The sequence below is a fragment of the Anser anser genome (assembly GCF_964211835.1).
Source record: "Anser anser genome assembly, chromosome: 26".
Classification (NCBI taxonomy): Eukaryota; Metazoa; Chordata; class Aves; order Anseriformes; family Anatidae; genus Anser; species Anser anser.
Genome location: NC_139747.1, coordinates 4,144,748 through 4,167,320, shown reverse-complemented (window position 1 = coordinate 4,167,320; position 22,573 = coordinate 4,144,748). Strand labels below are relative to the sequence as shown.

Below are 22,573 nucleotides of genomic sequence, written 5' to 3'. Positions count from 1 at the left end.
GAGTGAGTGGGAATGTACGGCCTGCCTGAGGCCAGAATTTGTGTGTCAGTGGTGAAAAATAATTAGGAACCTTTCACATACTGTTCTACTTCGGGTTTTTTCTTTCATAAGCTGGTGTTCTGAAATTCCTTCTCCAGTAGCCTGGTGTTCAGGCTTAGGATACTGAGCCAGATAATCAGCTGTCTCTGACAGATTTCTGTACGCATTTTTGAAAGCCAGAAGGAACCTTTAGATAATCCAGTTGAGTCTCCTCTCTAACTGCAATATTTCCCTTGGCTAGCCCTAAATGGGGCCCAGAGATCTTCTTTTCCAGCTGATCCTGCCTTGTAGCACCTGAGGATGCGGTGAGTTCTTTCTCATCTCTTCCAAAGGAGCCAAGGCTGGAGGCAGGACGTGGAGCAGCCCCATTAGGACCCCCCCCAGCAGCTCGCTTACGTGCACGAGCCCTTCGTGCGCAGCTTCCACCCTCCCACGCAGGGGCTGGGAGCGGGGGGGTCCCAGCTGCCTGCACTGCTCTAATCTCAGCATTCGGGATAATCCCGGGCACGGTAAGTGAGTGAAGCAGCTACGTCCTGCCTGCTGTCTGACCGCAGCCCGGAGCCGCTTCTGAACACGACAAATCGAGGGTATTCAGCGGGTGGCCGAGGCGGGGGGAGATGGGGAGGGCATAGAAGGCAAACTAGATTAATGTTGGGGTTGTCCCATATGGCTTGCGGACCTTGATTTTCAATCCCCTTAAGGTGATCAAACTACTCCAGCATAAAAGGGATGAAGATTAAAATGGGTTCTGCTAGGCTTGACCTTGTTCCTTTTTAAAATAAAATAATACAACAGCAGTAAAAAAAATATTACGTGCTACAATGCAGTCTGCTGAACTCTGGTTTTCAGGCTAAATCTGATGGTGGCTGAGGGATGGATACAAACCCTTCCCACGATAAAGGGAGCGAAATTACAGCCCGTGTACTTTACAAGGCCTTCAGTTTTAAACTAGGAATCTAAATTGCAATACCTGATAAATATTCTTTTAGGGGAAATGTGGCCCATTTATGGACTGGGATACTGGGGTTAATGTCTACTCAGAACTGGAGTACAGGCTGAGAACCATCTGACTGTTGTTGTCAACTAGAGTTTGTTTAAACCTTCACTTACAATAACTCTTTGGTTAATCAGGTGAGAGTATTTGCTTAATTGCAAATCTGATATACTGTGCAGTTGGGAATAATGGCATTAATTAAACTTAAACCAACAAAACAATTTAACTAGCATGCCACACCTGTTCTTCACTATTTGTTTAATATATAGACTGTAGAGGTAAATAACTTATTATTTCTCATTTTAAAAAAATCTACTTTGCAGGGACAGCCTCAAACTTATGCCCACGTGGCACCAGAGAGGGCTCTGATCCTGCTTGAACGAGGAGGCAGGGTTAGGCTTTCTCACATGCTTGTGCACAGAGCAGACTTTGAACTTTATTTCCCTCCTGATGATAGTACTGTCCCGTATCAGGCTCTTTTGCTAATATCTGAAGCCCCTGCGTGTCACACATAGCATGTCCTGGGGGCAGCCTCTCTAGCCTAGCAGATCCTTGGCGTGCCACTGCAATATCAGGCTAATTCCGTTATTAGCAGCTAGTTAACAACCAGCAAAACGATGGGTCCTCTTGGGTCTAAGTACTCAAATGTGTCGTAGGAGCAATTACATATTTGCTGGTTCTCCTCTCCGCTTAGATTTTCACTGTAATACATGTGCGTTTATAGAAGGGGTTATGCAAGGAGTATGTTGGGTGCGTTTTAAGTCATGAGTTTCACAGGAAGTGGGAAGATGCTTAATTACATTCAGGCCTCATAAATCAGTGAGGCCAGCCCTGTTTTCAAGCATTAAGCCTCCAGCCTGTGTTCAGCCACAAAAACAGATATTCCTGATGATGGTGTAATCTAAATCCATTACTGTTATGCAGAGACAATATCCCCCCAGCAGATTTGTTTAAGACTGGTAATACATTAAAAGCTTTTATGTAATGAGAAGTAGTTCAGCACAAAGCTCTTCTGTATATTCTTTACAAAGTGTTTTATTTGTCATACAAGGTCTATAAGCGGTGCTGTGCTTGCAGTGGAAGATCAGAGTCTCGCTGAAGTCTCTCTCCATAGGCAGCACCATCAAATTGCAGCCACTGTTCTCCTGCAATAGAGCTAATTTATGAATCACCGCGGTGATCAATATAAAGAATTGTTGATTGCTAAGATAATAAAATATTTGTTGCAGCAAACACCTTTTATAATGTATGAAGATTAAATACAGCCTGTTGGCAGATTGGTAGTGTGTTGCTCCATCCTTTCCTAGGGCTAATTTTGTGATAATTTCCTAACCAAGGAAATCATGTGTTATTTCCACTTCAGAAACATCTCTGGCTGTAACCTGCTTTGGGCAATGGAAGAGAAAATGAGTCAACAGTAACAAGGAACTGCTGTGATACTGTTATTCCAGACCCAGGTAGATCGCAACAGATAAAGATGTATGTAAAAATAAACTGCCGGAGTTGATTTCCTTCCCCCTTTAAAAACAAAAAATTGGGAGCCATGTCTGTCCTGGGGCTTGAGTAGTGTAGAACATGCAGACATTTATATTGCTAAGTGTAGGATCCAACACCTATGGTTCACCCACCATTAACTTATCCCTGGGAGCTTACACTGAAACTGCAGAAAGACTTTTTAGATGCCCTTGAGAAACAACATCTCAATTATCATGGGAAAAACGTTCCCAACCTATTCTTTTAGAATTTCTGTCTGAACCACAGTAACAACTGTTTGCTGGTAGTTCTCAGAATTATGCTATTAACCTTCCCTTCTTGGAGAATATCTGGTTAGTTACAAATATGCAAAGCTTTAAAGCTAGAAATATAACATTTTAATTTTTTTTTGATAGTGTTCCTGACAATTATAATTAATTCTCTGTCCAGTCTTGCTTGCACTGTCTGCAGATTGTTCACAGTGCAGACTTTTTAATGATATCCTTATAAAATAATGGGAACGAATGTGTTTACTTATTGCAGAGATCAGGAAGGTATTTTCCCCTGTTTCCTTACCTATTGATTTTTAGCTCAGTAGTAAATATATTTTGTGTTACTGCCAGAAAGTCTGAATTTAGGTAGGTATTTTTTCAGAACCATTCCCTCCGCATTTAGCCCAAACTGTTTTTCTCACAGCTAGGAATATTAAGCTCATAACATCAGAGTTTGTAATGGAACAATTCAGCCTTAGCTATAGCAACACTGGTTATGCACATTACAAATCCGAAATGTTTGCCACTGCTCTGATTAATTCCACAAACACAGTTCAGCGAGTTTTTTGCGAGACTTTTTAAAGAAAGCATATGGATTTTGCTCCTAACGCCCATCTGTCTGCGTATCCTGCATTTTAAAGGAAGAGTTTACAATAGTGAGAAAATGAATTTGGGTTAGCTTGTCTGTTTTCTCAGTGTTTCTTCACTCTGCCAGGTTTTGTTTCTTTCGACTGTAAACAACAGAGCACCAAAATAGTCTCCTTGTTGGCATCATGCAGTCAAATCTACAGGTGTATTCATATGCTTGTATAGAATCCATCAAAGTTGGGTATTTCGGGAACTCCTATTGTGTTAAAAGTTAAATTGCATTAACAGCATCCTACATTCTGCATTTAAAAATGACTGCTGTGCATTACCCCACAGTTATTTCTGTTCTGATTTCCAGTAGCAATAATTCCCCATTTCCTAGCGTAGTGTGGAATTGTTTCTGCAATTGTTTGCCCATTTGAATGCGCAAGCCTGTGGAGACAACATTACATTACTGAGATGTGCTAAGTGGAAGAGAGATAATGGGAGTCTATGGAGAGTTTACTGTGCTGTCAAAAAAAGTTGTAGCAATCACAGGTTCCATCTCTGCCACGGGAATAAACTGAACTGAACGCATGCAATAACCAGGAGAAGTGAAATTTCAGCCAGAAACTTTGGAATTTCCTTCAGCTCTGGGGTCAACAGAGCTGCTGCCGTGGCCAGCTGTCGTGTGAAGACTTCAGGGAACAGATAACTGTAGTAGAACAGGTATGTGGGGAGTTGTTTATCGGTCTCGGTGCTTATGTGCTGCAGTCTTAACCCCACGTGTGGAGCATCAGCAGCAGGGGAGAAGTGACCAGATTTAGCACCTCTGTGAAGGGCTGGGGCACGCTGCACCCCTCTGGTGGCACCTTAGCCATGTGATGGCTGAGAGAAGGAATTCTGCCTCTGCGTGTGTAATTTGCTGTCACTGAACAAAAAATGTTACTTGTTGGACCAAAGACTTGTGGCATTTAGAGTACAGTGAATTCATGCTGACGCACTATTTCATGAGTTCGAAAATCAGGATGATGAACTAAATCAGGTATGATGGTTTTTGCCACTAAAGATGACACTTTCAGAATGATGAACAGCGTGTTTGACTCAAAGGAGGTGCCATTTCCAAGCTGGTTTGCCTACTTAATATTTTTAATCTTTGTTTTTGAGATTTCTGTGGGTTCCATTGTAGATCCTAAGCCCACATCCTGGCTGCTTTGGATAGGTGAACTCAAACCACGGTAAGCCCAGGTGCCTTGACCTCTGCAGCTTGGCTGTTCTGGACTCTTAATTTACCGTTTAAGCCACAGGCATACATGCAAGCATCCAATAAGTTGGGAAAACAGAAAATCCTGGTCTGAGTCAGAGCTTAGGGGCTCTGCCCCATCGCCAGTTTGTAATGGTGGGGTTTGGGAGAGCAGATCTGAGTTGCTGCTTTGACCTTTCCATTGCTTACGGTAGGAGCTCTTGAGTGGCTAGCCATTATATGTGTATGTATTCAGTGTGTATATGTCCTTTTCAAAGTTACTGGGTTGTTTATTTTGTTTCCTTGTCAGAATGATCACAGATAGTGCATCTGTTTGAGTTATAACAGTGAGGGTCAGCACTGATAACAGACTATTTTAAGCTACTCCTAACAACAGCCTGTGAAACTGCAAGGTTGTGTGAAAGATAGCAATGGAGGTTTATGGAACTGTGGAGTGAATTATTAACTGATGCTCCTAGCCCAACATGACAAATAAAATTCTATTGCAAAAAGATACTCACTTGTGTCAAGCATCGATTTTTGAAGATGTCTAACAAATTACTTCTGGGTAAGCACACTATCTTTCTTAATTTGTCTCTCTGATCAGTGAAGTTGAATGGGAAGAGAACCACCAAATAAAATTAGCATTTTCTTTGAGTCATTATCTTTGCTTTCTTAATAAAAAGACTTGAAAGCCCCTCTGATTTAAATGAGTTACTCTGTATAATATAGACACATGCAAATTTCAGATATGTCTATTTCAGCTTCCTGGTAAAATCATTGAAAGACCATGAATCAACTCCATACGTGGCAAAAAAGACATTGATCTCAATAGCGTGGTGTTTGTTTTTCGTGGTTTTGTTGCCTCTTTTTAACCTTTTTTTTTTTTTTTTTAATTGAGGACTATCTGTTTGGCACAGTGCTGCTGATTACCATGTTGTTTCATCTGGCAAGCAGCATTTGTTTTGTCCACTCAGGGTAATTAGCTGGGATCATTTGAAAAGGGGAGGGAAGAGTAATTGGAAGCTACAATAGCTTGAGTTTCTGTTTTGCAAGGCTTGATCCCTGGCTGTGGATCAAAACCGAGAAAGAATGAAGAGGAGGTACCAAGTCAGCCAAAGAGAGCAATGCTCCATGAGGTAGATAATGGCTTCCAAGGATCCAGCCTGCCTCCAAGAATATCTTCTTGCCGATGGGTAAGACAAGTAACGCATGCTTATTGCTGTGCTGTGGTATAGGTTGGCTCCTGGCACCACAGGATCCTTCGCATCCAGTGCTGCTTTTGGTGATGTGGGACCTCTCCTGGGATGCGTCTTTCCAAGGCAGGTTTTCCTCGCCGTGTCCCCGGCTTCAGTCTCGGCGTGGAGCTGTGATGCTGCAGGGTATCAGCTTCCCCAGCCACGGTGCTGGGTCACTTCTGTGCACCCACCTGCTGCTGCCTGCCAGCAGGGAAGCCAAATGTGTCTGACGCACACCTTTTGTCTAACCCACGCCGTAAAAATATTTACTCTCTTTATACTAAGTGAGTGTATTTACCTCAGTAGGTAGGGTTACACGTGGGAAGGGGACAGCCTTGCTGCTGTTGGCAGTTTTTAACGCTTTGTTACGTGGTTACAGTAGTACAAAGCAGAAGGCTATAACCCCACTTTTCTGAGAACACAGATAAGTCATCTGTGCTGGGCATGATAATACAGATTCAGTCTGTCAGGGATGGAGGAGTGCTTTTATCAGGCATACTGATTTATTTCACCAAGGAAATCATTAGGATCTTTAAACCTGGAGACATCTTATCCTACAGAGGTACAAGGCATCTCATCATTAATGCTCAATGTGCAGATAATTCAGGAGCAGTATCTTACTACAGAAACAGGATGCATGAGAATTTTTCATAATAGTTTGGCAGACAAGGGATTGAAATAAGTAAGAAGATTAATTACTTTGCAGATAGCATTGTAGTACTCGCAGTTCGCAATGGTATAAGTGAGGGAAGGTATGCAGAAAGACTTCTCAGTTAAAATTTAGATGTAAAGGCTGGCTCTCCATCATAGTCACATCTCATTGTTCATTCTTACTGCAGTGCTCAGAGTGTGAGAGAGAGCGTAATTCACTGTTCTGAAGCATCTCTATTGTTTGTAACTAGCAAAGTGAATTAAAAATGGAGGGTGTCTTGGGCTTTTCACGTTCAAGGAGGGCACTGTGGCAGCTTTTGTAATCGTGGTGACTCGAAACCTTTCAAACTAGGGCATCAGTTTCCTCTGTGTTTGAGGGTACCCCGGTTTTGGTTACTGGGTTAGCACTGACATTTCAATGTCATTTTTGATGTTCGATATTCCAAATTTCATATTTAGATCTGGGCCTGATGTGGCCATGCTTCCACCACGCTGTGCCCCAGAGGTGCGGGCCCAGCAGGGCGCTGGCGGTCCGGCGCTCCTCAGGCCTCACAGGCCTCTTGCCGCCATCTTGCAGAGGCAAGCCCTGGCCGTCAGGCTGCCCTCACGTCTCCTCTGGGGAGGTATTGTGCCTGCTTGGCCTCCTCCCTGGTCTGTTGATGGGTCTGGAAGTTGCAGCGCTGTGCCTGAACGTTCGTTTGCTCCTGAGCTCTGGTGGCCGAGGAGAGACGCCATGCTGAGGAGGCCTTTGGGGGAGGGCAGGAGCTGTTGCTGCAGAGCGCTTCTGCTGGCTTGCCGGTAAGACTCGGTGATCATAGGGGCAGCAAATTGACAAGACATGGAGCTCCTAAGTGCCTAAAATGTTTTTTACAGTGACTTTCAGGAGCTAAAGCCAGGTAAGTCCTTTCAGCAGTTTTGTCTGTGATTTAATGAGATTCGGAGCTAAGGCCATCACTCAGGAAAGTGCTTATGCACATTCTGTTCAAAGCAGCACTTAACTGAATTTTGCTTAATCTACTGCATTGCTTTGCTCCTGTTCTGTTTTATACCTTGCTCCGTAATGGCCAGGGTTTGAGATGTTTTGTCACAGAAAGAAAGCCACGCATTGAGGACAGTGGTGTGACCTCTGCATGCTAAGGAATATTATTAGGGAAGCTTACGGAGAAATTCGCGTACTCTGAAACACAAAATTTAGAAAGAAAAAAAAAAGTTGCTGTGAACAGTTTAATTGCAATTTTCATTATAATGCATAGTAGGAAGGCATCTGTGTGCCCTGCTCACGTTACCTAGTGTTAATGCTAATCATTCACTTCCCTGAAACCATTTGTCAGACACAGAATTATTGACTGCTTCATTTTTGTAGTTTTGGAGGGTGGTGAAAGGGGCTGTCAGTTGTGGCATCCTCTTTATTTAAGCTCTTCTTCTGGATAAGTGTGAAAACATTGTAATAGATGTGCAGAAATATGTCCAATTTCCCAGAAACATGACAATTTACCTTTTTACTCTTCTGGAATGCCCCAGAGTGCCGAAGTGATTGTCCTGAGCGTGATACTACTGACCACATTCCCTGTAAAGCTGGTGCTGCCACACCAGCTGCTCCTGCAAACCTGTCTGAGTCTGTCAGAATAAATCAGTTCAAGACGTGGTAATTTCTTATACAAACGGATGAATGTCTTCTAAAGACGTCTGAATGTTTGCTTCCCAAAGATTAAATCTTGTCTTGCACACTAACAGCCCGTATATTCCTTAGCATGTATATTAATTTCTATTCTTGGTTGATTTTATGTAACCTCATGAAGCCTTTTCATTTTTATGTGCAAGGAGATTACTCTGGTTAGCAACAAATGACGCCAGCGCAGATAAAACGGCTTAAAATAGTCAATAGAAAGGACAGAAAAGACAATAGCTTGTACAGAGCTTGTAGAAAGTTTCTTTGCATTTACAGCTGATTTGTAACACTGGGCAATCTTACTTTCTTCTTTTTTTTAGGTGTTTTGGCTTAAGACACTCTGATGTGCTGGATTTTCTCTAATGTGTTGGGTTTTTGTTTTGCTTTTTCTGGGAGGCAGGGGGAATTTTCCTGTCACTTTCAAATACTAAGCAAGGACGTTGTCTGAAGTAAAAGGATTGCTCTTCACCAGTCAGAAGTGGCATTGGTCACAAAGTGAGTTGATTTCCATCGTGTTAGAGGGAGCGTGAAAGCCTGACTGCCGAGCAGCTGGGGAACACAGAGCTCTGCCCGTCTTGGGCCTTGACTTAGAGATCCGTGAATAAAAGGTGCTTAGGCACGTAGCTATTTTTGGCTTGGAAACTGGCACCTTAATTTTTCTTAATGAGGGGAAAAAAACTGTTGTGATAAGTTGCGAGAATTTTTGTACTTCTGAAAGTACACCCTGTGATCGTAGAACAGCCAGAGATATTCTTGCAGGTTTTAAATGACGGTAAGAGACGTAACAAGATAAGTGAGGACTCATGGGCCCTGTTAGGAACCCGAATAGAAATGCTAAGAGCCTTCAATCCCTTCTGTGCTTGCTAGCCCATGTGAGCATTTTCCCTGCTTCTCTCATGCATGCTAGTTGGGTTAAATTAGTGCAAAAAGAGTAAGTATAGTCCTGCTATGTTCATGTTCTGTACGTATCCACCTCAGAAGCTCCTATACAAATTAAGCAGGCAGTCTCAGTGCTCTTCAAGTGGAATGGCTGGGCAGCCTTCCAGGATCCTTGATGAATAAATGGTATTACTGATAAATATATATCCAAGTTCTCCAGTACAGGATTTAGCTCCGCCGAAATGAGTGGAATTCTCCATTATTTGTACTAGCATCACTGGCAGAGTTGACACGACGGGTTGATGGGATTAAAGCCTGTATCTGTCAGCCTAAAATGAATCCAGCTCTTTTTGAGATCCCCAATTAAGCACATTGCCCACAGTATCATGTGAAGCAGTTCTTGAGTCATGGATGTTGAGGGCTTGTTCACAAGTAACTTCTTGTCTGTAAGAGAAAAGGAGAGAAGTGCTTCTAGGTTTATATTGCATAGCACTCCTCATGAGTTTCAGATGAAAACTCCAAAATGCATTCCCTGGTATTGCATCCATATGAAGAGGAGAGGAAAATGGAGCTAGCAATGATTGTAATGTATGTTTGCAGGTACATTTTTTTGTCGTAGTGGGGCTGACTTAATGAATTGGAGTAGTGCCAGAAGGTGCTTCTGACATGACAGGGGGTTGTAGTCTTGAAGGAGCTATTTATGTTGTAAATTGTAAAGCATTTGTCATTTCGCAGTGGTTTTTCTCTGTGCATGCCTACCTGCCTGCTGCAATGAATTAAATTAATGTGTGTGCCCCACCGAAATGGTTTACAGTATAGTAACTGTCACTGGCAACGCAGTGTTGTTTTTAAGTTGTTATTATGCAGGCACAATCCCATATGGCATACAAAATTGATATGCTGCATTATGTATACTACCTTCAAATTAACTTGGTATAATATTTGTCTTGTTAAGAACGAGCCAGTCTGTTTATGCCATAAACAAGTGTCTCCTCAATGTTCCCGATTCAAAAGAAAACAACAGCAACCGAACAAAAAATAAAACCCGAGGTCAGATTGAATTCATAACAAATACCTGGACTTTAATTATTAATGTTCATCAGGACATTGCAGATTAGGCTCTGGTAATTGCGAGACTGAATTAAAATAGAGAAAAGGAAATATAGAAGGACATAGGCTTTTTTTTCCAGGCAATTTATAAATCATCTTTGAATAATCTAACAGAGTAATTAGCACAGCCAGGTAAGTGCACTTGGTTTGCTGGGCCTTTTGCAGCAGTTTGCATGCGACGTTGCAGACTGTGCGTGGCTTCCTTTTGGGCTTGCTCTCCCTCATTTAAACAGGTTCAGGAGGGCTTAGTGAAATCGATGATGATTTATTGTTGAGTCATGTACTGTTTCATTATATTCTTCTTTTTGTGTCTGTTGGCTGTTTTCCTTTAATGAATATTCAGTTATGAGAAAGCACACGTCTCTCCAGTGCACACAGGTGTTTGGTTTGGGAGCCTGATCTAAAACCTCCTGAAATCAGACCAGCCCTGTTGGCTGGTGTCAGTAAGCTTTGCATCAGGCCAGGCTGCAGTGAGAACTGAGCCCTGAAAATGTTAAATCCAGGCACAAATTCCTCCTCTCGATGCCTTTTCTCTTCTGCCTTGGAGATCATTCCAGCTTTCTTCATCCTGACCGTTCCCAATTACCTGTATTAGCCTTAGATAATTTACAGATCCATTTACAACGCAGTACTTTTTCTCTAAGCAAGATGCCATGCTAGAGCTATAGGTTCTAGTGAGATCTGAAACACTGAGATGGTTTACAAGCCTCACATGGCTCTTTTTCATTAACTTTGCTCATTTACAGTGAGGCTTTTATGTGTTTCTTCTTGGTGCTAATACTGGAAATGATGGAGTAAAACAGAGTCCCATGTTTAATCAAGAGAGCAGCTCATTCTTGCTCACTAAAAGATTGAAGGCCAAGAAATAGGGCTGAAGAAAGATTTTTGCTTTCTCTCTGTTAAAGAATGCAACCACAACAACAAACTGAAAACCAGTGAGAACTGCAGGTGCTGCATACTGAAAAGCTTTGGTGCTGGAGCATCAGGACAGCAGGTACTCACCAGCATCCTGCCACCTCCAAGACGGTGCGTGGGAGATGCCACGTTTTACATCGAGCCATTACAAAATGATTAACTGGTCTCTATGCATTTCACAAATATTTGCCTCTAATTAGTTTTGTTGCTGCAAGGCCCGCATTTTTTTTTTCTCTGTTAAATGAACTCCAGGGTTAGAGGAGTGGAGTTTTTTTCCCCTCAATTTCAGGTTTTCCATTTCCTTGCAACAGAGTGGATCAGATCCTGTGACCTTTTACCGGTTCCAGTTATGCATAAGCAATGAAAAAGCTCCTTCACTGCTTGGTTTTACTTCTTTGGCACTTTTTATTTTCAAGTTTAGTGACGGTATTTGTAGCAGAAAGCAAGGCTATGTACACGGGCCTGGCTGTGTTTTGATTAATTCCCACTGAATAAGGTAATTTCTGTGAATAATAGCAAATTAGGTCAGTTTATTTCCCTAATAATTCTTCTTTTAGTCAAATGTCTAGGAAGTACCTAACCACGAGAGTCACCGCAGCAATGAATTCCAGAGGTTAACGGGGCTCTCTGCCACGAATTCCTGATCGCAAGTATAACGTCGGTATGTTAAAGAGTTCTTAAAATTAGAAAAATGATGACTTTCCAAGATTAAACAGTGATTTTTTTTCATTATCTCTTCAAGACACTTTAATAACATATTCATTTTATCTTTTATGTTTCCATATAATTTTACACACCTGTGATACTGTGTGTGTTTTAGTGATAGCCAGGCCTCTGATATTAAAGCCACCTGTGGTCTGGTAGTTATTACAGCTGTTCACAGAACCAGCTAAAAGAAGGAACTCAAAGCAACTGCAACTTGAATTAGCAAAGTGATTGGGGGAATTCCTGCTTGTTTTTTTTGTCAAGCTAAAATCACTTAATCCGGGGCAGAGTCTGGTTGAGTGTTTGGAGATGAGGAACCTCTGTTTCTGGTGCCAAGCAGTGGTGAGACTTTTCACAAGAGCTTTGAGCTCCCTGCTCCTGCTTTTCTTCATCCATCGCAGGTGAGCGGTCGTCTCAACATTCAGCAAATTGGTAATGGAGGTGCAGAATGTTTGGGTTTATTTCTGTGGCTGTGGGACGGAGTTCCTCTGCAGCTCTGTTTTAGGAGAGTCTGAGGCTTACAGCATAGGTCGGTGTCTCTAAGATTTTCCACCGCTAAGTAAAATGTGGCATCACCTTGCCTGATTCTTTTGGAGCTGATTAGAAAAATGAGATGGGCTTTAATTAAAACAAAGAATGCTTTCAGAACATAGTTTTGAGGCTATGTGTACTTAAAGTTCTGATAAATAAAAAGTAGGCAATGTTTTTTAATTAAGGATGTGGTTGTAGATGGAGGTTTAGCAGGATTTTTTTAATGCCGAGACAATTAAATTGTAGCTGTTGTATTCCGTATTTCACTGAAAACAGAGAGAGTGTCAGCAACTGAACGTACGAAACTCTGCTGGTGGATGAAATTCTTTTTGCTTTGTCTTCAAAGCACATCAAGTGCTAAAGCTTCAGATCTGTTGCAGGTTCACTGTGACAAGTTAAGCCATCCTTCTGTGCTTGCCATCTTCCCTATAAAACCCAGGGAGGACCCTTCCTCCTCCCAGCCTTTAGACTGGGATATTAAACCCTCAGACTTCAAGGTCTGCGTAAACATCCTGATAGGTAGTGCTACCAGAGGGAATCTCATCTGCGTGAGAATGAACGCTAGGACGTGCTAATTGATATCTAAGATGAAAACTTGAGCATTTGTGGACAAGGAGCAACTGCTGTGTTCTTTATTTTGGTACAGTGGAATTTTGAAACCAGCATTTTGATGTTGGTTTGGGTTTTTAAGAGTCCCGCTCTTGCACCTCATAGCGGCACACAAAGCTACTTGCCTTCGGCGAGAGTTCTGCCTGTGGGCACTTGGAGAGCATTTTACATACAGAATGCGTTCTTTCAAACGTGGTGGTTAGATGTGGAAAGATTTGTACTGCTAAACTTTCCGTGGATTTTTCCTTCTCATTTATTAGAACATAGCCCTAAATGCGTAGCGCTTCATGACAAGTGAATCCCGATCTGCATAGTGCCACTTGGTGCACAGAGAGCCGCTTGTTGTTGCGCTTGGCATTCATTGGAAGTTGCTGTTTGTTTTGATTTGGAGAATTCTGGCAAATTGTTTATTATCTTTTTTTTTTTTTAATAAATAAAAATCTTTGTACATAGCACCTTTCAGCTGCAGAACTGTGTGTGAGATGAGTATTGCTATTCCTAATTAACGTATTGAGAAACAACACAAAGTAGCTTGTCTGTGATTGTTCATTAAGTCACTGGCAAAAGCTTGGAATAAAGTCAAGAGATCTTGAATTTGCATCTGTTGCCCTTCCAACAGCTTGTTCTTCTTATTTATTTCTTTACTTTTAAAGGTGTCTGTCCCCAACATGTCTGAAAATCAGTTCACTTCCAGTTTAGAGGTACTGACGTTATGGCTACCGCTGTCATCCGAGTTCCTAGGACAGCAGAGCTGTAAATAAATGTCTGCATATGGTAGGAGTTAAATCTGCAAATGAGTTCTCCCCTTCATTTCAGATGAGAAGAAAGCAGTGTCTTGCACCATTTCAGTTCCAGTTCAGGGGAGTGCTTTTGTTATAGCAGTGAGCAAATCGGAAAATCTTTTGGCGGCTCGCCTATTTTCCAGTGCCAAGAATTATTTCCCTAGAATATACAACTGCGCTTCTTAGTTTTACTGGTTTTATTTGGAGAAGCAAACAGAATAGCATGCTTGAGGTGACCTGGAACAGAAAGTGTCTGCTGGGCTTCCTGTAAAACTGCTTCAGCTAACAGATAGCTGGTGTAATCTAGCATTGAAACGTCTTCAGCAGCAAAGGACTTCTTAAAAAAAATGGCTGCTAATGGCTTTACTTCGGGTGCAAACTGTGAGTCTCAGAGCAAGGGAAGTGCTTTGTGTGCTGGGGTTTTCTGGCACATCGCACTCGCGTGGCTTCCCTTACATGGTTTTAAAACCAGAATCCTTCTTTCTCAATACTTGCTCCTGAGTCTGTTCATATATATACTGTATATATACACAGCTAAGTGTAATTTATCAGTTGTAACAGCTCAACAAGGAAATTGGTCATCACTAGGAGCTACAGGTCAATATATCCATTCAGCAACGATAATTATTGAAATCATCAAGGATGGTGAATGCCTGTCAGCCGTAACGTTTTGAAGTGAGATCTTGGGATTCTTTTCTGTTTTCAGAAAACAAGAAAGTGGACTAGCATTAACATCATTATTAAGAACTTTAGTCATTTTCTTCTAGTACTGTCTAATGGTGACTTTTTAAGCAATTCAAGATATTTTTCTGTACGGACAGATGGGGTAGATGTAACCACCTGAAATCATTTTGGGTACGCACTTCATGTTGGAAGCCATCCCTCAGCTCATGGATTAGAGCAATGCAGCAGCTAAAAATACTACTTTTTTGAGATACCCAACTTTGTCACCACAAAGCAACGTTTGGGGAAGCAGCCCTTTTAGGCTTTTTGCTATATGTACGTTTAGAAGTATGTGTTGCCATCCTCCTTTCTCCTTCCCTCGCCCCCTGTTTTACCCACTTTATTCATGGTCACTCCAGCTTCAAACGTTCGCTCTCTGGTCTACACGGTTTCAAAGACTGCTGGAATGAAGATGTTGGGATATTTTCCACCTGCTCTGTCTGAAGTAGAGGCCAAACCAGACCTGCTTATTTCAGAAAACTGGAAAATGTTCCTCACTGGAAAGACAGGCTGAATGACCGAGAACACTGCCAGAAAAAAATCCCTGGCTGTAGCATTGTGCCGCTATACGTCAAGAGCTGCAGACCTGACAGGGAACATGCTGTTATTCATTGCTTTGAGCTGAGAAAATATGGGGAAGGCTGCACAGCCCCTTGACTGTGTTGGAGGGGAAAATGTGAGACACTGAAAAAGTACGGAGGTAACTCGGTGGTTCCTCTAGGACTTGAGCCTGGGGTTAAAGTGGAGAGAAATAGGGACACTCTCAATTTTGTGTGTTATTTCAGGACAGAACTAAGCTGTGGGACCTGTTGTTCCACACAGGGCTCGTGCGTTTCATTGCCCTGTTGTGTAGCCAGGTTTAGCAATCTAAAAGGAGCTGTTCGCTGCGTGGATCACTGCGATGCATCCCAAGGCTCAGAAAGCACTGTGAAACTTAGGGTAAAAGGAACCATACGTTCGTTATTAATTAGCGGCTGTAGAGTTTTACCTGGATTTTATTATGGCTGTATAATTAAAAATAAGCAGCGCTCCTCGATTTCACAGCCAGTCCGAAACCAGAAAAGGCGCTGAAGTCTGGCGAAGTTGGAGCAGTAAGATCACGCTTCATTTTTGTTGTTTGCTGCTGCAGAAGGCGTGGTGCTTTGGAGCCCTGGTCCAAGGGGGCTTCCAGGCAGTCCGGGACAGTCCCACGTCTGCAAAGAGCTTGTAGCTTCTCGTTATTCAGCTGTTTCGTTAATTAATCTTTAGGTTTATGCTTAGCAGTATTTATTTTGCTAGAATTAAATTATGAATTACTCGGTTTTCACCGCCGTGGATTTTAAAAGGGGGCAGGCAGGGACAGAGAGCAGGGGGAAAGAGGGCAGAAATTTCCTTCTGTCCTTTTTAGCTGACTAGGAACGGGCTGAAAGCCGTCCAAAGGCATGACATAGTACCTATTAATTCTGGGAGCGACGTTCTACACATGGCTAGTGATCCACTGTGCGGATTCATTTCCTTTGGTTTCAACAGCTCAGTTTTGAGCATTAGAATGATGGATTTGTCTCGATCCTGGAGGCTTCCATTTGAAAGTCAGAAACCTGTTGTGGCACGCGGGACGTGTGCTTCACCTGGCGGCTGCCGGGGCGAGCATCCTCCTGCCCCAAAGAAGCCAAGCAGGCAGGGGCTCGGGGTCAGCAGGTCTTGACCTGAGTGCAAGGAAAAGCAGTGAGCTAATTTGGTAGCGGTCCAGGAGTCGTGGAATGAGGTGATGAGGATGAGAATTTTCACGGGCTCGTTTTTTTAGTGTTTGTGTTCAGGTTTCCACTTGGCCCAGTTCAGAACTGATGTAGGCAATTGGCAGAATAATAAAATGAATGGTGTGAAATCGTATTCTGTCATGTAAAATAGCTTTGTTCAGTAATGCTACCATAGGAGCCCAAGCTTTAAATTATTACATTAAGCTAGCGTTGTCTGTGTGAGTGCCTGGTGTTCTGTTTGTCTGAAATAAATATATTTAGTGGTTCCTTATTTTTCCTTCTTCACTTAGTCTTTCAGTGATGCATGTACGCGGAGCTGACGCTCGCAGTTGGTTAAATATGAAATACCTGCTACTTTTGCCGTACTAATTATGGGCTTGCATGCACCGTATCAAGTTTATTGAGTGTCCTGGAATATTTTATGGATTCATGATGATTGTACTCATCCATTGCGTGCCATCCAAGGGGAAAGCGCTTTTATTAATGTAAAAGTCTAGCTAAAATCGAAAGGCACCAACGATTTAATACAGAACCCATGAGGGTGTTGAAATGCTGTGAACTTGCCAGGACAGAGTTGGGCACGTGGGCAGGGAAGGAAGCCACCACCCATGGGGTGACCAAGGTGTGTATGTGCTGTAGGGCATCGGTCTTGTCCGTGCCGTCATCCCATCTGTCTCAAGCACAACGCTACTCTCCTCTCCAAGGAGTTACCACGTAGAACTCATTTACCATATGATAAATGCACACGCACAGGTGATTACCATTATGTACGGTAAGTTTAAAACTTAATTTGTCATTAGCATTCATGAATTCGTTGCTCTGCAAATGACTTTCCAAAGTCACTATGGAAAAACCGGGTAGGTCTGCGAGCTTTTAACGGATGACTTTGTGTTTATTTCATCATCTTTCTCACTGCAGTGGCACTTCCAATAGTTTTATTCTACCTGTATTTTAAAAGGAGAACACATTAAAGAGCATTCTCATACTCCAAAGCCGTGCTTGTTCTGGAAAGTGCTGATTTAACTCTCCCAGAATTCTTGGAACAATTTATGCAGCCGAAATCTTGATCTGCCTGTGTCTCTCTGTGCCCTTCCTTAAAACAAGCAGTCGGGATGCATTAGCAGTGAGTACTGGAGCAACCACCACCAGCAGAGCACCGCTCCCTTCAGCGGTCGTTTCATCCAGGTGAAGGCTGGCCCGGTGCTAGAAGCCAGCAGACCAGGGAGCAGCACGAGCAGCGCGTTCAGGGGAGCTGAGCTGTTTGCTCATTGCCTAGTTACGGATATCCTTTTTTATTATTTTCCCTTAATAGGAAGATCGGGCTCTGAAGACATGACTCATTTTACCAATGCTGAGCTGAATATATTTAGTGGAAGACAGTGAGCCAGACCCTGCCCTGGTGGGAGAGCCTTCTGCAGCTCTAGGTTCAGCTCTAGGGCAGCCGAGGCAATCTGCTTTCCGAGTCAGGTCTGTGCATGGCGCTGAGCATGTGCCCTGGTGTTTAAGGCTGAAGGCTTGCATATTCTGCTGGGTAAAAACCGAAATCTTACTGGAAGGTCCTGGACCTTCAGCTTGACATGAATACGAGATTCCTTCCTATAAATGTTTCCAAGCTGATTTATGATGCCATGGCCAACTGCTGTCCAGAGGATGGGTTTGATTTGGTTTGGTTTCTTTTTGTTTATTTTTTTGTGTGTGTCTGGGTTTCTGTTTTTTTGTTTTGTTTTGTTTTGTTTTCTGCTTTCTTTTTTGTTCTTAAAAAAAAAAAGTGGAGTGACTGAAGCAGCTGCTGTCTAGCTGGGAAGAAAATTGATAACTCCACACTGTAGCCAACAGGGTGCTTGCACTGGAGTCATTGATTTCCTTCCCTGCCAGGCAGTGGCTGCTCCCGTCTCTCTGCAGAAGGCAGACGGCATCCTTTATGGACTTCATTATCGGGGCAGTCGTGCAGAGACTCCACCAATAGAATAAAATGGTGTTGTTATGGGCAGGGTACCGTTTGAAGGAGCCACTTGGGTTAGAGACCCTAAAGACCGCTTCTGTTGTTCCCTTGAAATTGTAGTGTTTGGCCGAGGCTGCAAGCAGCTTTGCTAATGGGAAGGGTTCTGCCACGTTCAGGAGGGGCTGATTTGATTCGGAGCGTCTCTACTGGTGAAAAAAGTGGTTTTCCTCTTCTCATTTTTCTTGCTCACTCAGGATAAAGCCAAGAAGCTAGGAGCGGCTGTGGGAGCTGAGCTGCCAGACTTAGCTGAGCTCTGAATCATGCGTTTAATAATGAACCTCTTGTTGTGGACATATAGGAATGGACTCAGATATGTATTTCTGACAGGTACACAGAAATTCTTACACTTCAAAATCCACATTTGTTTAAAAAATCAAAGCTTTTTTTTTTTTTTCACGAAACGGAGGTAATTACTAAATGCTGCAAATTTGACTTTATTTGACCTGAGTAGAACCAAATGCTTTGAAATTCTCCTGCAAGTATTTTGACACGACGTGTTTCTGTAAGGTGTTTCTAATGAGTCAGAGCAGCCTGTTTTGATACGAGGAGAAAGGTTTTATAGGAATGTTTTTGACTAGCTGAAGCAATGAGTTTTAGTCTGGGTAGTTCGCTGTGTAAATACTTGCATGAAGACGTCTTTCTGAACATCTGAGCCTGACTGGCCTTCTAGCACCAAAGAAAGATGAGGAAAATGCTCAGTGAACAAAATTTTGTAAGTTTCATTAAAAATAAGTTTGAGAGGGAATAGAAGACATTTAAAAAAAAAAGTAAATACTCTCAGGATTTATTTTTTTTTTTCCGAGGGAATGTTTTTTCTAGAACGAAAAAGGGGAACCAGTGACAAATATCACTCTCCTTCCTTTGGATGTGCATCAAAAAACCTTTTGCAGCTCCGTTTATTTCTTAAGAATAAAATTAAGTGATGCGTCTGAGTACCAGATGGAAACATAAAGAATGTTACTCATTAGAAATGTCGGTGCTAATTGAATAATATAAATGATTAATAATTGTCCAGCTTTGAAAATTAGAATTCCTATTCCAGGTCATTGAGTTTGTTTTGAAAATACCTGCCTTGAATCTGTTTAAATCAAAATTAACATTGTCATTATTAGCTTCTAGCTATTAGCAGCCCAGAACTGATGGGAATTCTTGTTTTCATATTCCTCGAAAATACTTCAGGCATAGTTGCTGTCTAGACATTATCATTTTCTATTCAGTCCTAAATTGTTCCCAGTGTGGTTTCTGCTTGTAACATCACAGTGGAAGAAATACCATGAAATGCAATAGAAAGCTATCTATAGAATCTTCGTCATAGGAGAATTCACTTAGACTGGCAAACACAGTTCAGATTTTCCTCTAAATTAAATTGTGTGTGTTACTTGTTTACGATCAGAAAGCTACAAGGTGTCCAACACTGCCAGGCTTCGAGGCAGGCAGGTTCTTTCTCTTTTTATGGGGGAACTAGACCAAAAAAAAAGGTTGACAACAATCGATCTGCCGAGACGTTGTGATGAGAGCTTGCGATGCTGATCGATGCTACTTCAGTCTCTGCTTTTACATCCTGTTTGAGGTCTCTTGCACTAGTGTGCAAGCCTGCTGAGGATGGGGACTCCTTTAATTCTGTGTTTGCATTGCACTTTAGCATCCTGGCTGGTGACAGGGTTCCTTTGGCTGGAAAATCCCAACACATCCTGACGGTAGCATTTTGAGCTGGGCCATGACCAAAGTCTGGGTTTGGCAGGTGGGAGGACTGCAGCAGGTTGATTTTCTTTCTTTTTTTTTTTTTTTTTTTTTTGTAAAAACGTGGTGTCTTTCACTAAACATCCCTGTTGCTTTGCCAATACCAGCAGGCTTGATTTCCTGCAGATCTCTGAAGGAGTGAAGGGAAGAACTAAAGAACTGAGGAAGGTGGCTTCTGGCAAGTTTTAGTCCATGGCCAGACTCCTACCATCGTGTGCCTTCCCTCGGCTCTGTCTGCAGAAGGCTGTGCGCTTTCAGAGGCTCAGCATCACCTTTAACTGACCTGCCTGGTTCTCTGCAGCTGGAGGTGTCTCTGCGGTAATTTAGCCCTCATCCCAGCTAATGGAAAAGTTTGTGGTGACAAAGCAGAGTTTGGGGAGTTGAAGACACAAGGCTTCAAATTCAGAGCAAGAATGATTGCACGGCGCTCCTTATCTAGGCTTTGCTACAGACATCAAGGCAGCCGTGGCATTTTGGAAAGGGCAAGCAGGATCAAGTGTCTGCCGGCGTTTGAACTAAAAGTTGATCTTAAAACATTGTAAAAAGACACACATTTCTCTGGTTTATTTAAATTGCGAAGAGATCGAAATTTAAGCATCTCTTTAAACATACAAACAAGCACGAAAACAAGCAGAGCCCAATTTCAGGTAGATTTAACATGCCTCTGGACAAGTGAATTTTTAATAGCTAATCTTACCCTGACAGCTCATGGGAAATATCAATCTATTAGGCAGGCTTCAAGTGTTGAATTTTTAATGCGCTTTTAGTGATTAAAGTGCTCTTTTTCTCCACTGCTTGAAAGGGACCACAGTGGCTTTAAAGAACAGTTTAAAGTCATAACAACAATACAGAATTAATAATTGCAGTTGACCATATTTCTCTCTCTCCGGGAGAGAAGGGCCATGGACGTTTGCATACGAGCGTTGTGGTTAGAAAATTAGAGGCAAAAGAAAATCGCTCATTTCCAGAGTAGCAAATGAGCCAGACCAGCTTGAAAAGGCTCGTGTAACTTTGTTGTCTCTGATAGCAAGCGATGGGACGCAGTTGTGGGTCTCTAGTGAAGGGAAGTGAGGCTTGAAGAATAGAAATGAGCATAATGCTGATGACTTCAGTCGAGGATTTAGGCATTCGGCTGAGCATTAGTCATGCAAATGGACACATAAGGATGGAATCCCAGCGTTATTAAAACGAACACGGGATGGGCTGCTGATGGCAGTGAAACCCAGACGTGCAGGGAAAGAGGCCCAAATCGTTCCAGGTAGCTCAATTCCTCACTGCTTTTGTGCTTAAAGCAGAAAGGGGTGATGGTGTTAACCGTGCTAGGTCCTTTCCGCTGCCATGTGCTCTGTAAGAGAAGACAATACTTGACCTTCCTACTTTATATTTTAATTATATTTTAACTATATTTTTATTTTATTATATTTAATTATATTTTTAATACTTTACCTAAGAAAAGGAAAGTGCTGGGTCCATAAGCCACTTGCAAGGCTGCAATACGCAAGGCAGAGCATGGCTTTCCAGCAGCACAGTGTGTTATTTCCATGATAAATAGGGGAAAATAGCGTTCTTAGTCCAGACCGTTCCATTTGACACAAGGAAGGAAGCGTTTGCCCACGTTCACCTTGTACATGTGCACCAGTCACGGTCCCAAAGCACTTTCCATCATGCGTTTTGCACGTCTGTCTGCGGGCCCGCTTTTAAATTGGTGCCTGACGAATCTCAGTTCCTCTTTAAAAAGTGCTCTCAGGGAGTCTTTGCTCAGAATCATCCTCTCTGCCCTAATAGTGTCCTTTAAAGGAGCTTCAAAATAAGTCAGTGCTGGAACTTTCGTTCTCTCCCTCCTTGTTTTGTTAGCGCTAATGAAAGTATTATTGTAATACCGACTGGCCCACGGCAGTGCTGAATTCCTAAATTTAATTGTGAAACTCAGGCTGGGATTTCTGGTGCTGTGCTGTACGTAGCACAAATCAATAGCAGACTAAGAGGCTTGGAATCAGGGGAGAGGCGCTGAAAGCAGGCCCATTTATTTCCATCATGTCTCTGCCTTAGTGCTGGCACGGTGCAGGGGTGCGGACAGACGCCTCGCCTCTGCTCCTGGCATTGGGCGTAAAGAAAAGGACCAGAAAGTAAACTCGGGGCAGAGACAAATGCAGCATTTCGTGAATCCTTTGCATCTGAGAAATCTTGAAAGATGGTTTTGCGTTCCTTACCTGTAGGCTTCTCCAGCAGAAGAGGGTTCTCCGGCGTGAGCTTCTCCCTCCGTCCGCATCAGCTGAGCGGTTCAGATGAAGCGCAGGGTGCTGCTGTGAATTGTCAGACATTTGAGCTGACAGAGGGTAAAATATGATCCACTTCCCAGTCAGAATGTTCAGCTAATCCTTTATCTCTCTTTGCCTTCAAGTGACACTTCCACCTTATCATCTTGAATAATCTGATCCGACCTGATCCAAGCAAGGTGAGGGGAATGTTCACATGTATTAAATCAATAGTGTGATTTAACAGCTGAATTAAGGTATATCTGGCTTTCATTTGGGATCTGCTTCCTAAACCCTTTGAAATACATAGGGAACTTCTCTGTTTGCTTCTGAGTTTAATGAATTAAAGGAAAGAAAAACATATTTAAGAAAGCAGCAGATACTGTAAAATACAGTGATGTGGATTTGCAACAATGCTTATGCATTTGATATTGAAATGC

General features: G+C 42.6%; 1 protein-coding gene and 1 long non-coding RNA gene across 16 annotated transcripts in view; both read left to right on the top strand.

Moving 5' to 3' along the window:
- Positions 1–22,573, top strand: part of LRRTM4 (leucine rich repeat transmembrane neuronal 4) — a 328,498-nt gene that overhangs the window by 242,760 nt on the left and 63,165 nt on the right. The window contains exon 9 of one of the 15 annotated variants that reach the window (XR_014575518.1): positions 2,397–2,490. The exons of 13 other annotated variants lie outside the window; for them this stretch is intronic. The gene's annotated coding sequence lies outside the window, so the exon portion shown is untranslated. Of the gene's footprint in view, positions 1–2,396; positions 2,513–22,573 lie in introns of all 15 variants that reach the window. One more of the 15 variants, XR_014575519.1, reaches the window with a different exon arrangement.
- LOC310886876 lies at positions 5,799–22,283 on the top strand. The gene is made up of 3 exons (XR_014575532.1): positions 5,799–12,156; positions 19,986–21,136; positions 22,095–22,283. It is a non-coding gene; the product is annotated as an uncharacterized lncRNA (long non-coding RNA).